The sequence below is a fragment of the Euprymna scolopes genome, chromosome 11 (genome assembly GCF_053919585.1).
Source record: "Euprymna scolopes isolate OS-2025 chromosome 11, ASM5391958v1, whole genome shotgun sequence".
NCBI lineage: Eukaryota > Metazoa > Mollusca > Cephalopoda > Sepiida > Sepiolidae > Euprymna > Euprymna scolopes.
This window is the reverse complement of record NC_136492.1, coordinates 41225074-41239679: the sequence shown is the minus strand read 5'-3', so window position 1 is coordinate 41239679 and position 14606 is coordinate 41225074.

Genomic DNA, 14606 nt, shown 5'->3' with positions numbered 1-14606 from the left:
GCAAAATAAATGGCAAAATGAATAGCAAAATAAATGACAAAATAAATGGCAAAATAAATAGCAAAATAAATGGCAAAATAAACCAAAATAAATGGCAAAATAAATGGCAAAATAAATAGCAAAATAAATGGCAAAATAAATGGCAAAATCAAGTCACAATAAATGGCAAAATAAATGGCAAAATAAATAGCAAAATAAAGGGCAAAATAAAGTCAAAATAAAGTCAAAATAAATGGCAAAATAAATGGAAAATAAATAGCAAATAACTGGAAAAATAAATGGCAAAATAAAGTCAAAATAGATAGCAAAATAAATAGCAAAATAAATGGCAAAATAAATAGCAAAATAAATGGAAAAATAAATGGAAAAATAAATTGAAAAATAAATGGCAAAATAAAAAGCAAAATAAATGGCAAAATAAATGGCAAAAGAAATAGCAAAATAAATTGCAAAATAAATGGCAAAATAAATAGCAAAATAAATGGCAAAATAAAGTCAAAATAAATGGCAAAATAAATGGCAAAATAAATGGCAAAATAAAGTCAAAATAAATGGCAAAATAAATGGCAAAATAAATAGCAAAATAAATGGCAAAATAAAGTAAAAATAAATGGCAAAATAAATGGAAAAATAAATGGCAAAATAAATGGACAAATAAATGACAAAATAAATCGAAAAATAAATGGCAAAATAAATGGCAAAATAAATAGCAAAATAAATCGCAAAATAAATGGCAAAATAAATGGCAAAATAAATGGCAAAATATATGGCAAAATAAATAGCAAAATAAATGGCAAAATAAATGGCAAAATAAATAGCAAAATAAATGGCAAAATAAATGCCAAAATAAATGGCAAAATAAATGGCAAAATAAATGGCAAAATAAATAGCAAAATAAATGGCAGAATAAATGGAAAAATAAATGGCAAAATAAATGGCAGAATAAATGGCAAAATAAATAGCAAAATAAATGGCAAAATCAAGTCAAAATAAATTGCAAAATAAATGGCAAAATAAATAGCAAAATAAATGGCAAAATAAAGTTAAAATAAAGTCAAAATAAATGGCAAAATAAATGGAAAACAAATAGCAACTAAATGGCAAAATAAATGGCAAAATAAATAGCAAAATAAATAGCAAAATAAATGGCAAAATAAATGGCAAAATAAATAGCAAAATAAAGTCAAAATAAATAGCAAAATAAATAGCAAAATAAATGGCAAAATAAATTGCAAAATAAACGGCAAAATAAAGTCAAAATAAATGGCAAAATAAATAGCAAAATAAATAGCAAAATAAATGGCAAAATAAATAGCAAAATAAATGGCAAAATAAAGTCAAAATAAATGGCAAAATAAATAGCAAAATAAATAGCAAAATAAATGGCAAAATAAATGGCAAAATCAAGTCAAAATAAATGGCAAAATAAATGGCAAAATATATAGCAAAATAAATGGCAAAATAAAGTCAAAATAAAGTAAAAATAAATGGCAAAATAAATGGAAAATAAATAGCAAATAACTGGCAAAATAAATGGCAAAATAAAGTCAAAATTGATAGCAAAATAAATAGCAAAATAAATGGCAAAATAAATAGCAAAATAAATGGCAAAATAAATGGCAAAATAAATGGCAAAATAAATGGAAAAATAAATAGCAAAATAAATGGCAAAATAAATGGGCAAAATCGTCAAAATATGTCAAAATAAATGGCAAAATAAATTGCAAAATAAATAGCAAAATAAATGGCAAAATAAAGTCAAAATAAAGTCAAAATAAATGGCAAAATAAATGGAAAATAAATAGCAAATAAATGGCAAAATAAATGGCAAAATTAAGTCAAAATAAATAGCAAAATAAATAGCAAAATAAATGGCAAAATAAATAGCAAAATAAATTGAAAAATAAATGGCAAAATAAATGGCAAAATAAATGGCAAAATAAATAGCAAAATAAATGGCAAAATAAATGGCAAAATAAATGGCAAAATAAATAGCAAAATAAATGGCAAAGTAAAGTAAATATAAATGGCAAAATAAATGGCAAAATAAATGGCAAAATCAAGTAAAAATAAATGGCAAAATAAATGGCAAAATAAATAGCAAAATAAATGGCAAAATAAAGTCAAAATAAATGGCAAAATAAATGGAAAAATAAATGGAAAAATAAATGGAAAAATAAATGGAAAAATAAATGGAAAAATAAATGGCAAAATAAATGGCAAAATAAATAGCAAAATAAATGGCAAAATAAATAGCAAAATAAATGGCAAAATAAATGGCAAAATAAATGGCAAAATAAATGGCAAAATAATAACAAAATAAATGGCAAAATAAATAGCAAAATAAATGGCAAAATAAATGGCAAAATAAATGGCAAAATAAATGGCAAAATAAATGGCAAAATAAATGGCAAAATAAATAGCAAAATAAATGGCAAAATAAATGGCAAAATAAATAGCAAAATAAATGGCAAAATAAATGGCAAAATAAATAGCAAAATAAATGGCAAAATAAATAGCAAAATAAATGGCAAAATAATAACAAAATAAATGGCAAAATAAATAGCAAAATAAATGGCAAAATAAATTGCAAAATAAATGGCAAAATAAATGGCAAAATAAATGGCAAAATAAATAGCAAAATAAATGGCAAAATAAATAGCAAAATAAATAGCAAAATAAATGGCAAAATAATAACAAAATAAATGGCAAAATAAATAGCAAAATAAATGGCAAAATAAATGGCAAAATAAATGGCAAAATAAATGGCAAAATAAATGGCAAAATAAATGGCAAAATAAATGGCAAAATAAATAGCAAAATAAATGGCAAAATAAATGGCAAAATAAATAGCAAAATAAATAGCAAAATAAATGGCAAAATAAATGGCAAAATAAATGGCAAAATAAATGGCAAAATAAATGGCAAAATAATAACAAAATAAATGGCAAAATAAATAGCAAAATAAATGGCAAAATAAATGGCAAAATAAATGGCAAAATAAATGGCAAAATAAATGGCAAAATAAATGGCAAAATAAATAGCAAAATAAATGGCAAAATAAATGGCAAAATAAATAGCAAAATAAATGGCAAAATAAATAGCAAAATAAATGGCAAAATAATAACAAAATAAATGGCAAAATAAATAGCAAAATAAATGGCAAAATAAATGGCAAAATAAATGGCAAAATAAATGGCAAAATAAATGGCAAAATAAATAGCAAAATAAATGGCAAAATAAATAGCAAAATAAATAGCAAAATAAATGGCAAAATAATAACAAAATAAATGGCAAAATAAATAGCAAAATAAATGGCGAAATAAATGGCAAAATAAATGGCAAAATAAATGGCAAAATAATAACAAAATAAATGGCAAAAAATAAATGGCAAATGATAAAGAATTCAAAAAAGCAAACAGGAATGGGAAGAAAAAGTGAGATTGAGGAGACTGAGAGAGAAAGCAGAAATGTCGATAGAGAGAGGAGGGGGATCAATAAAAAGAGAAAGAGAGGGAGATAAATAGAAACACATAGAAAGAAGCTGATATTTGGAGAAAGAGTGTTTGCGCGTTCTTAATTAACAAAGTTTGCAATGTATGCAGGTGCCCGAGTGAAGACAAACATGTTTTTTAATATCTGACCGAAATCTCGTCATTTGGAAAAATTAAAATTCACAATCCCAAAATGAATTTAATTATATTTGAAGAGCTGTATATTCTTTGTTTGCTTCGGCGAATGCTGGGGGAGCATTTTGGCAAGATGTTCGTTCTAATTACGCTTTCTCGTCTCTTTTGTTTCATATTAGGGACCTTACGTCGGTGGCGATTAAGTTAACTAGTGTGTATTTTGACAAGAGTCACACTGAGTGCATGGTAACCCAGATCTTTAAAACAGAATCATTCACAGGGTTGAATGAAAAATGGATGACGTAAAGTTGAGGCAGGGGCAACAGTTAAAAACGGTACACAAAACAAGAGTCGAACGATAACGATGTCAGGTTTTTCAAGTGAGAGAAAAGTAAGGGTTTTCACATTAGTCTTTCTGTGGAAGCCATGCGAATGAGATATTGCACACAATGTAGAAATAATTGAATTCCGTCCGCGTCACCCATTTCAGTAAATTAGAAAATAAAGTTAAGATGTAAACAATTAGCTAAGATGACATAAGTCTCTATCGCCAAAGATCATCCAAAACCTTAGAAAAAACTTAGTTAACGGTTCCTGGTGTGGTTTTTTCTTTATAAAAAGAAGCATATTTCTATAGCAATCACTATACGAAACGGTGACAACAAGAAGAAGCGACTATATCAGAAGTGTAAAAAAGAGGTCACGTATAAACACTTCCGCGCGCAAGAATAAACCACGATTTTTGTTACTGAAAATGTTACACGATTAGAAAATTTGTTCATAGGGCAACAGTCAAGAAGATTTATCGGCAAAACATGCGATCAACCTTCAGGTTTAAACTAGTATTTTAATGATCAAGCTTCAAGTTGAAAGGACTCGTGTGATTTTATATATTTTCAAGTACATTTAAAATAGTATTCGTCAGGCCATCAGCCTGTCACGTGTAAGTTTGAAATTGAATTTTTATCAGTCTATCATACTTATGTTGAAAATAGCATACATAGATACGTCCGCTACCTGTTTATAGTTGTCGGTCTGTCACAGTTAAGTTTGAAATATTATTTTCATTGTACTATACACGTAGATAATATGGACGTACTTTAAGAACCCCTATTTTTATGCTGTTATAAATGTTAATAATAGAAATGTCTTTTCATAACGTTTTTTTTTTTCATTTAAGTTATGATTTCTCAAAGTTTCATTCAACATTTGAATTTATTTATTCGAACACGTTGAGAGGGTTATAATTGTTGTTCTTTTATGACATTGTCATAAAACTCCCGTCGATAGATTCACTGGTTCTGTGTTGGATTACAGTCAGTACATCAGCTGTAGATCTGACGGGACGAAAACTGCATTGCTTGTCTCTGAGTTGTTTTTGCTGAGATGGTTGAGAACTTCTATGGTTATCACGAATTGAAACAGCTTACTCATGACGCACAGACTAATTAGTCCGTACTGAGATGGAGAAGACCAATTTCCAGCATTTTTTAATACTAGGTAGACTAACAGAGTTTTCCGGACCTTGATAAGTGATGACTAGGACTATGACAACAGCATATTCTTTCCATTGATTTTACTCTCGAGTATATATCCGACACAGTTAGGCACAATTAATCAACCGAGAACCATATCACTCTGCATAAAACATATAAAATATCAATGCATATATGCCTGAGAATCCAAACAAACAAAAGAATATGCTGTTGTCATAGTCCTAGTGATGGCCCTTTTGTAAAACAAAAGTAACAACGAGTTTAGCACGTCTCGTTTAGGAAGCGTTGAAACAACTTTATAAGAATGGGTGTTAGTTTTGGATGTTCTACGTCTTTTGAAATTAATTGTTCTCAAATCAAACATAACGTCGGGAATTGAATTGCCTTCTCCATTAACTTAAAAACAACATTCGTGTTATATATTTATACTATTTATTTTGAAAGATTTTTAACTCACGTTCACCCTCTAACAAGGCATATCGCCACTTGACCGCAAGGAGCTACTATTTGCGGTCATGCCTATGAAAGATTGTTACATGATAAGGGCTGTCCCCTTTTCATGTAAGTATAAAAATAGAGAGTTTAGTTAAAATGAAAATGAAATAGCAATAGACGAAATTCGAACCTTGTAATTTAGGTTTAGAAATAGATTATGTGTGAGAATTTAAAAATGTAAAACAAACGTTTGTTTAGAATAGAGATAAAATATTTCAAGAAAAGAATGTGAACTGTCAAGTTTGTTATGAAATTTTAAATTGAAAGAATGCAGCTTATAAGATAATGTTTTTAACATATTGGAAAATAGGTTACTGAGTATAGGTTAAAATTCCTTTTGTAGAAATAGGAAAGTTTTGGACACGCATGTCCAGAACACGTGAAAGAAGGCACATGTTTTAACATGTGTATGACGTCACAGAAAATAAAAATTTCTAGGGATAGAGAAAAACTTTAGAGTAAAAGAAAACAGTCAGTGAGAAACTCAGAGATAGTCTGGAATTTGGAATTCTAACGTCTAGGAAGCGAGACGTCACTTTGAAACTAAAATGTGAAGCTTTGAATTCTTGATGATGGAAATCACGGCCGGTCGTGTGAAGAAATAAATTTATCATGTGTTTTGTGATAAAGCTCGTCTTGTCTTATGATTCTTACAAAAAGGTAAAGTGAAAATTGTATTATATATCTGTGTTATAAAATGTCTTTTCATACATATCTCGACTTCTAATATCCACAATGTGAATCGACATCACATGTCTACACAATGTCTGAACAGTGAACAAAATCTCCTTCACTCAAAGAGCTTCCCCTTCTTCTTCCTCCATAAACACAATTAAGGAATGAACATTTAATATATAAGAATCATAACATGAACAATCTCTCTAAGTCTCTTACAATAAAATGAACAATCTCTCTCTCTCTGTGAGTCTTTCAACATTCCTCTTAAACACTCTCTCTAAGATACAACAACATCTCTTTATCTCTAAGACCCTCTGAATAAGAACACATTGAAATGTATAAAAATATAACAAGATTAACAAGATGTTGTTTACGTTACATTTAAACTTCTGCATATCAGTACAGTCAGAGAAGAAGGCAGCAGGAAGAGAATTCCAAAATCTAGCTGTTCGAGAGAATAAACTTTTAGAGTAGAAAGCTTTTTGGTATTTAGGGACCTCAACAATAAAAGGGGTGTGATTTTGTTGCTAAACGGTTTTGTCGGGGATATGTAAGTTGAGGGGGCACAAGTGCAACGAGTTCATCAGAGCACGTTTCATTAAAATATTTGTGAAACAGGCACAGAGATGCAACACTGCGGCGATGGGACAGGATTTGGAGCTTAGTTGACAAAGAGGGACCTAATTTATTCAAATTTTTCCGATGAATACATTAATTAAAAGGTGAAAACTTTCGTTATTTTTATTTAAAGAATATTTGGATGACAATGGACATAATTTTGCAGAAGAAAGAAACAACCTTTTTAATAGCATTATACCTGTCAGACATTTATTATTGCAAGAAAAAGAGTATTACTAAAAGTAGATTATAAAGATTGGTGAAACAAGCAACCATACAATTACCGTTAGTAGAGAGTACTAAAATTGGATTAGTATGGAGTAATATAAAGCGAACTGACAAGGATTACTTATAATGAGATCGATACATAGAACTAAAAGCTGAATTCGTTGGGAGTATGAAAGGGGTCGTAAGGAGTATTAAAACAGGATCCACTGAATGTACTAAATAGGTACGAAGTACTACAAAAGGGAATAGTAGAGAGTATTAACAACGCATTCAGTATGAAAGTATTAAAAGAGATCGTAAGGAGTATTTAAAACAGGACCTGCAGGGAGTAATAAAAACATCTTAACATACTGCTAAATAGCAGATTGGTAATAGGTACTTAAAATTAGATAAATAGTTGAGTATTAACCAGGGTTGCGAAGTCGGAGTCGGAAGGAGTCGTAGGTTTTAGCTGGAGTCGGAGTCGGAGTCGGATCTCTAAAAGTACTGGGAGTCGGAATTTTTTATCCGACTCCGACTCTTTAAGTTCACTAAATTTATTTTTTGTTTTTGTTTGTTTTTAGCAGTTTTTTTCTTTTTGTTTTATTACATTTTTACTCCAAACAAGACACATTGCCACTTTGATGTGTTGGGCTACTATCAGGGACCTCAGTTGCAGGGGTACAATGTAGAGAGTTTAGCAGCAAGATGTCTGTTCACATTACACTTAAACTTCTGCATGTCAGTACAGTTGGGGAAGCAAGAACCAGGAAGAGAATTCCAAAGTCTAGCAGTTCTGTGGAAGAAACTATTATTTCTTACATCTAGAGATCTCTACTGAGTAGTGGTGGGACTTCGCTGCTTATTGGGTTTGTCAGGAGTATTGTCGTCGAGGGGGTACAAGGGCTTGTAGTTCGCCAGAGTGTCCGTCATTAAAATACTGGTAAAGCTTGTTAAAAATTTCATCGATGGGACAAGGGCGGAGGTTAGCGACTCTCATTTGAACCTTGTCCAGGAGTGAGAGATTAGTAGTAGATGAACCAGTCCAAATGGGACAGCAGTACTCCATAAATGGGCGAATGGTGGCTTTGTAGAGGTACATGATACTTTCAGGCGTAAGTAACTTTCTAGCACGGTTGAGAGAGCCCACCTTCTTTGCAGTAGCCTTGGCAATGATCTCGATGTATCTATTCCAACTCATGTTCGCTGTGAACATTAAGCCAAGGAGTTTAAAGGGAGTATCTTTAGCTTTAGCTATTAGTGGTTTGTAAGTTTCATGTAATTATTAAAGGAAACAAGCTTTGTCTTGGTAACGTTTACGTTACCATCCATTTTTGACTCCATTCCACTACAGACCGAAGGTCTTCTAGGGTTTCTGCCATTACCTTAGATATGTGCTCATTAGTTTTCCCCACATGCCTGCTATAGAGTGTGGTGTCGTCGGCAAATATACCCATCTCAGAGACAATTTTATCAGGTTAGTCATTTATGAATATCAGAAATAATAAAGGACCAAGGATCGATCCCTGAGGTACACCCGCATTTATATCATATTGTTTGGATGTCATCGAAGACAACCTGAATTCTTCTCTCATTTAAAAAGGATTTAATTATGTTAAGTATTCGTCCAGTAATACCAATAGGATTTTATTTTCATGAGACGACTATCATGCCATACCCTGTCAAAAGCCTTAGATATATCTAGGGCTACTGCCCTCCCCTCTTTTGTCATATCCAATGCTTGGTATATACGTTCAGAGATTACAGTTAGAGTATCTGCAGTAGAATGGGCTTGTTTAAATAGATATTGAGTTTCAGACAGAAGTTAAGCAGCTGTAAGGTGATGGACTAGAGCTTGATTTATTAAGGATTCAAATATTTTGGGGAAAGGAGGGAGGTGGCTAATTGGGTGATAATTTAATGGGTCAGTTATTTTGACAGAGTTTTTGTAAACTGGTACCACAGAAGCAGTTTTCCAGCAGTCAGGAAAGCAAGATTCGTTAAGGCATTTGTTAAAAAGTTTAGAGAGAACTAAAGCAACCTCAGTGGAACATTTTTAATAGCACAGCCGGGAAGAGATCAGGTCCACATGCTTTTGAGGTGCCTAGGTTTTTTATGATATCATGTACTTGAGAAGGGGTGATGTTAGATCTTCTTTTGTGGTTTCCGTTTGCCAAGAAAAATTAAGGAGGGGATGGTTTACTGGGTCCAAGGTAGAGTTTGAGGCAAACTGATGGGCAAGCATGTTAGCTTTCTCAGTTGCTGGGTAAACAACCTCATGATTGTTGGATAGTGAGGGAATTATTGATTGCCCATTATTTACTACACTATTGTAGATTTTCCAGAAATCATGAGTTTCTAATTTCTGCGCTTCAATGCGTTTCCTGGTGGGTTCAGTATATTCACTCTTCTTACTTCTTTTTTACAATTATTTCTAGCTTCTATAAACTTTTTTCCTGTTTGTACAGGACTTATGCTGGATGAATCTATGGTATGCATGTTGCCTCTGAGCAATGGCAGCTGTGCATGTAGAAGTAAACTATTGGGGAAGGTGGGGTTTGCTATTGAACTTCCGTGTAGGAACATGTGTTTCGATTGCTGTTTTGAACTATTCAATAGTCTTATTTTCGCACTGTTCTGCAGGAAGAGAAAAGATATTTCCCCATGGAGCGTCTCTGATGCGATCTCTAATGGCATCCCAGTCAGCCTTATTGTAGTACTTTGTGTTTGGAGCAATGGCTCTTCAACTTGGAGTCGAGGGTTTAGAGTGATGTCTATTATTATCACAGCATGATGAGCATTGCTGAGTGGGCAATGAGTATTTGTTATATGATTCTCAGAAACTGTTATCAGAAATAGATCCAGAAGTGAGGCCTGCTGGTCCTGACGATCTGGGAGATGGGTCGAGAATGTTACTATCTGTGTCAAGGAATGGGATATAGCAAAGTTATAGATGGTGCTACCAGCTGTGTCAGTGCAATTAAGCCAAGCCAATTTCTGTGGTGGGCGTTAAAGTCACCAATTACATGTATTCGGGCACTAGTATACAGGGAGAGTGGTAAAACTATGCTGTCAGAGACATGATTGATTATAGTACAGTCTTGGGTTGATGGAAAGCGATAAAGAAAAATACAGGTAGCTAACGCTATGTTGTAAATTTTGTTTAAAGCACATGAAGGCCTGGTCACCTGATTCTAGTTTAGATTCCCTAGGCATGGGGAGGGTGTTACGAATATAGACACCAAGTCCGTTTATGTTTCTGTCAGAGTCTTTACGACAAATGGAAGATAAACAGACATGTTAAAGTGGTTTGATGGGATGGAGGAGTGGAAGTTAGTTTCACTTAGTGCTAAGATATCCAGGGAGTTTGCTAGGAGAAATGATTCGACATCATCAAAGTTATCACTAAGTCCATGGATATTTGTAAATGCAAACCTCAAGGGAGGATGCAAATTCTTTGAGTGCGTGTCTGGTTTGAACATTTGTTTTTGGATTAAGCTGTCATTTCATTTTATTTCATAGTTTCAGACCTAAGATGAGGTGCTAGGCAAAACGTATGTGCATAGCCATCACCATGCAACATAAGTAGACCATCAGCCGGCTCCTCATCTACAGGAATGTGGCCTCGAGAATGCCCACCAAAGATGAGTGCAGAGCCCTTTTCCATGCGTGACATTGCACTACAAACATCCCGATATTATACAACTGATGATAGAGCAGCCACTCTTAGCGCTACCAAAGAGTTAGGGCTCCCATACTGTCAGTCAGAAACAACAACCAGTACGCTCAAACCTGTCTGACAGCAGTCCAATCTAGTTAGCATATATGGTAAATAATTACCCCCAAGATGCCCAGCTAGAGGAGAATAGAATGATGCAAATGTGGAGGACGGCATTCATTGTCCTAGTCAGGAAACAAGGACTGGATGTCTCTAATAAGTCCCTGCAGCCGCACCTCTGCTGCTGGCTAATAGGAAAAGAAGGAGTATGGAAGCTGGGCGATAGAGTGAGACTATCTACTCCTTAATCAGTTTAGGTTTGCAAACCGGTGATTTGATCAAGTCACCAGCTCTAGGGAGATTATCATCAAGGACTGAGGAGTTTTCCTTCTAGATAGATGACCTGACAAGATCTACAGGTCCATCAGCACTAAAAGGGTTTTCCCCATGCCTGGTTTCAAAGTCAGGTATTTCTATGCCCCTGAAGTGATAGTTTGAATTAGTAGAGTTAGTATCAAAGAATTAGTATCTGCTTTGAAGTTACACTCCTCAGAATAGGATTAAAATTGGAAGATGTGGTTACGTTTTGAAAGCAGGTATCTATGAGTATGGGGTTTAAGGTTAATATCTACTAGGGTTAAGAAAATATCAAATATGGTTTGTGGATAAGTGACTAATTGGAAATTATAGTATAAAGGTTAGGATGCGTTTCGAAATGTGCTTTAAGTGTTAGTTTTCATGTAAAGATAATCACGAGTACTTTATATCATCTAAGTGAAAGAAAGATATAGTTGCTAGTTAATATAGATCACTGATAATCTAGGCACAAACTGTGACTAATAGGTATCTATTTTATAGATATTCTATAGAGTATAAATATATGTTAAGCTAATGCATGCCTTAGAAATAAAAGTCTATAGATTTTTAGTATTTATCAATTTTTAAAGGGTCAGCCTACTAAAGTTTAAGACTGGAAGCTACCCCCCCTCCCAAGGTATGTGCAAAGTATGTGATTTTATATAAGCTTGGGGAAAAGAGCAATTGGTATTTTGTCAAGTTGGAACAGGAGAGACGATGTACTTAAAATAATACAGCATTAATATACAATATAGATATACATTAATATACAATATAGATATACATTAATATACAATATAGATATACAGAAATTTGGGGAGGATTTAGGAGTATAAGGATTTTTAGTGTTTATCATGCAAAACAGACAGGCAGGCATCTTGGGGGCAAAGTATTATCCATTTAAAGCAGACATTAAGAAATAACATTTATACCAGTAATTTTAATCACTAACAATATACATATGGCTAGTATAGGCCTTATATTTAAACATTACACTTAGTCATAGAACGATAAATTATGATTTCCAAAAAGAGGGAAGCAGTATAAGTAAATAAAAGCAGGAAAACAGGTTTGGTGAATAAGCAATAACTTAATTGCTTCCTAAGCAGTGGTTTGCACAATTTAGCAGTTTTTGTATGGTTTTGATTTTATTTTTGGAAATATATTTTGTACAGTAATGCTTCTACTTCATCAAAATATTTTTTGGATCACTGCAAATTCTGTCTGGATAGGTGTTTTTGTTTTGGTTGTGACGTCACACAGGATCAATGAAAATTCTGTCTTTGAGTGGGATCACTGTGGATTACATTGGATAACAATCGGATTGTAATCTGATAGTTATCCAGTTCCTGAATCTACTAGCATTTGGCAATTGAATTAATCTGGGATCGATCCAGAATTACAATTTACCCCACCCCCAAAACGGGCATGAACCAATAAGAAGCAACCCAGGGAACTCTAACTTTTCCTTCCCTTTTTTTACATAGGAGTCACCACTTATCAAGGCTCGGAGGCCACTAGAGGGTAAAGGGCAATGAGTGTACAGAAGTCAAGGGACAATATCGTAGTAATCATTAGTAGTGGGAATTTGGTAAATTGGATTACTTAAAGGGAATGGCTCATCAAGAATTTGTTTATGTTGGACTTGAATATGACTAAATTGTAGTCAGCTGGAAAACAGGAAAATGGAAGAGAGGTTTACAGTTGTGCAGTTCTAAGAAAGAAGCTTTGTTTATGGAATCTACGTTTAGGTTTGGGCACAGATAAAGAGAAGGGGAAATTATTGATAATGTTTTCAGCTAGACGAGTGTTTTTCATGAAAGTTTGACGAGAGGAGACCATAGATAAGAGCCTAGACGAGAATCTGCCATAAAAATTGCAGGGAAAAGAAAAGGGCATCGCCCACTAGGCTACGAAGTCTATTTTGAACTCTGTCAAGGCAGGATAAGATCATTCTAGCAGCTCCTGCCCAGATGTGGCAACAGTACTCCATCTTTGGATGTACCTGGCTCTTATATAGGTAGAGAATTGCATCAGCAGTGAGACATCTACCATTTTTCCGGCAACCTTGGCAACAGATTTGCTGTACATGTTCCATCTCAGATTAGAAATAAAGGTCAACCCCAGATGCTTGTCAAAACATGGAGCCTCCCCAAAACGAGAGCTATTCATTTCAATTGATGCCAGATAGGGATCAGAGTGTTGATGATGTAAAGATAGAAGCTTGGTTTTAGATGCATTAAAATTAACCAGCCACTTTTTCCCCATTGCACCACATACTCAAGATCAGAGGAGAGAGAATCTGAGAGAACTTGGTCGTTTACAGCCTTTGATGTTCTGCCATAGATGGTAGGATCATCAGCATAAATGTCTAGGATGTGATTTGGAAGATCATTGATGTAGATCAGAAAGAGAGTTGGGCCCAGGATTGGCCTCTGAGGGACTCTGGAATTAATTCTGTGAGTTTGTTATTTCTGCTCATCAACCACTACTCTTATGAATCTATCAGAGAGAAATGAGTTAATAATTGAGAAAACTTTCCAGCTATACCGTAGCTGGAGATCTTGTGAAATAGGCCTCTATGCCATACCCTATAAAAGGTCTTTGATATGTCAAGAGCAATTACCCTAGAAAATAAGGCTCCATTGAGATTCGTTAATCCTATGATATATAACTGTATGCACATCTGCTATAGATCTAGCAGAATGGAAACCATATTGCATGTCACTAAGAAGGTTATTTTTGCTGAGGTGGTTTACTACTTCTTCATTTGACATGGATTCCAGCAATTTACTCATGACGCACAGGAGACTTATTGGTACAGACCAATAAGTCTCCTGTGCATCATGAGTAAGAGGAAGATGCCTGATCACCTGAATTGTTAAATACAGGGCATACTGATGAGGTTTTTCAGGTTGTTGGGAAGCAATTCTCCTTAAGACAACGCTTAAACAACCTTCTAAGTAGGGAAACTTGTTCTGGTTAAAGCTTTTCCAGCGCTATAATTGGAATGCCATCAAGGCCAGTTGCTTTACTGGAATCAAGGTTTTTGATTAGCTTGGCAACATCATGTACAGACATTTGTATGTTGCATAGCATGTTTTCTGATACAAGAGGAAATACGGGGGATTGACGGCCTTGGTCACATAGGGTATAATCATTTGCAAAGTTTTTAGCAAAGAGTTCGGCTATGTCTGATGCTGACGAGATTACCTCAGATCTATTGATGATGGTTGGGATTGAGCACATGCTTCTGTTCAGGATCCTGTTTGCTATTTGCCAAAACTGGTAGTAACCAAGCCGCTGCTCAGTTACTTTGCACTTAACGAACTGAGCATACAACTCTCTCGCATTCTTTATTACTCTTTTACAGTGATTGCTGGCAGTCCTAGAATCGGCTTCATTCTC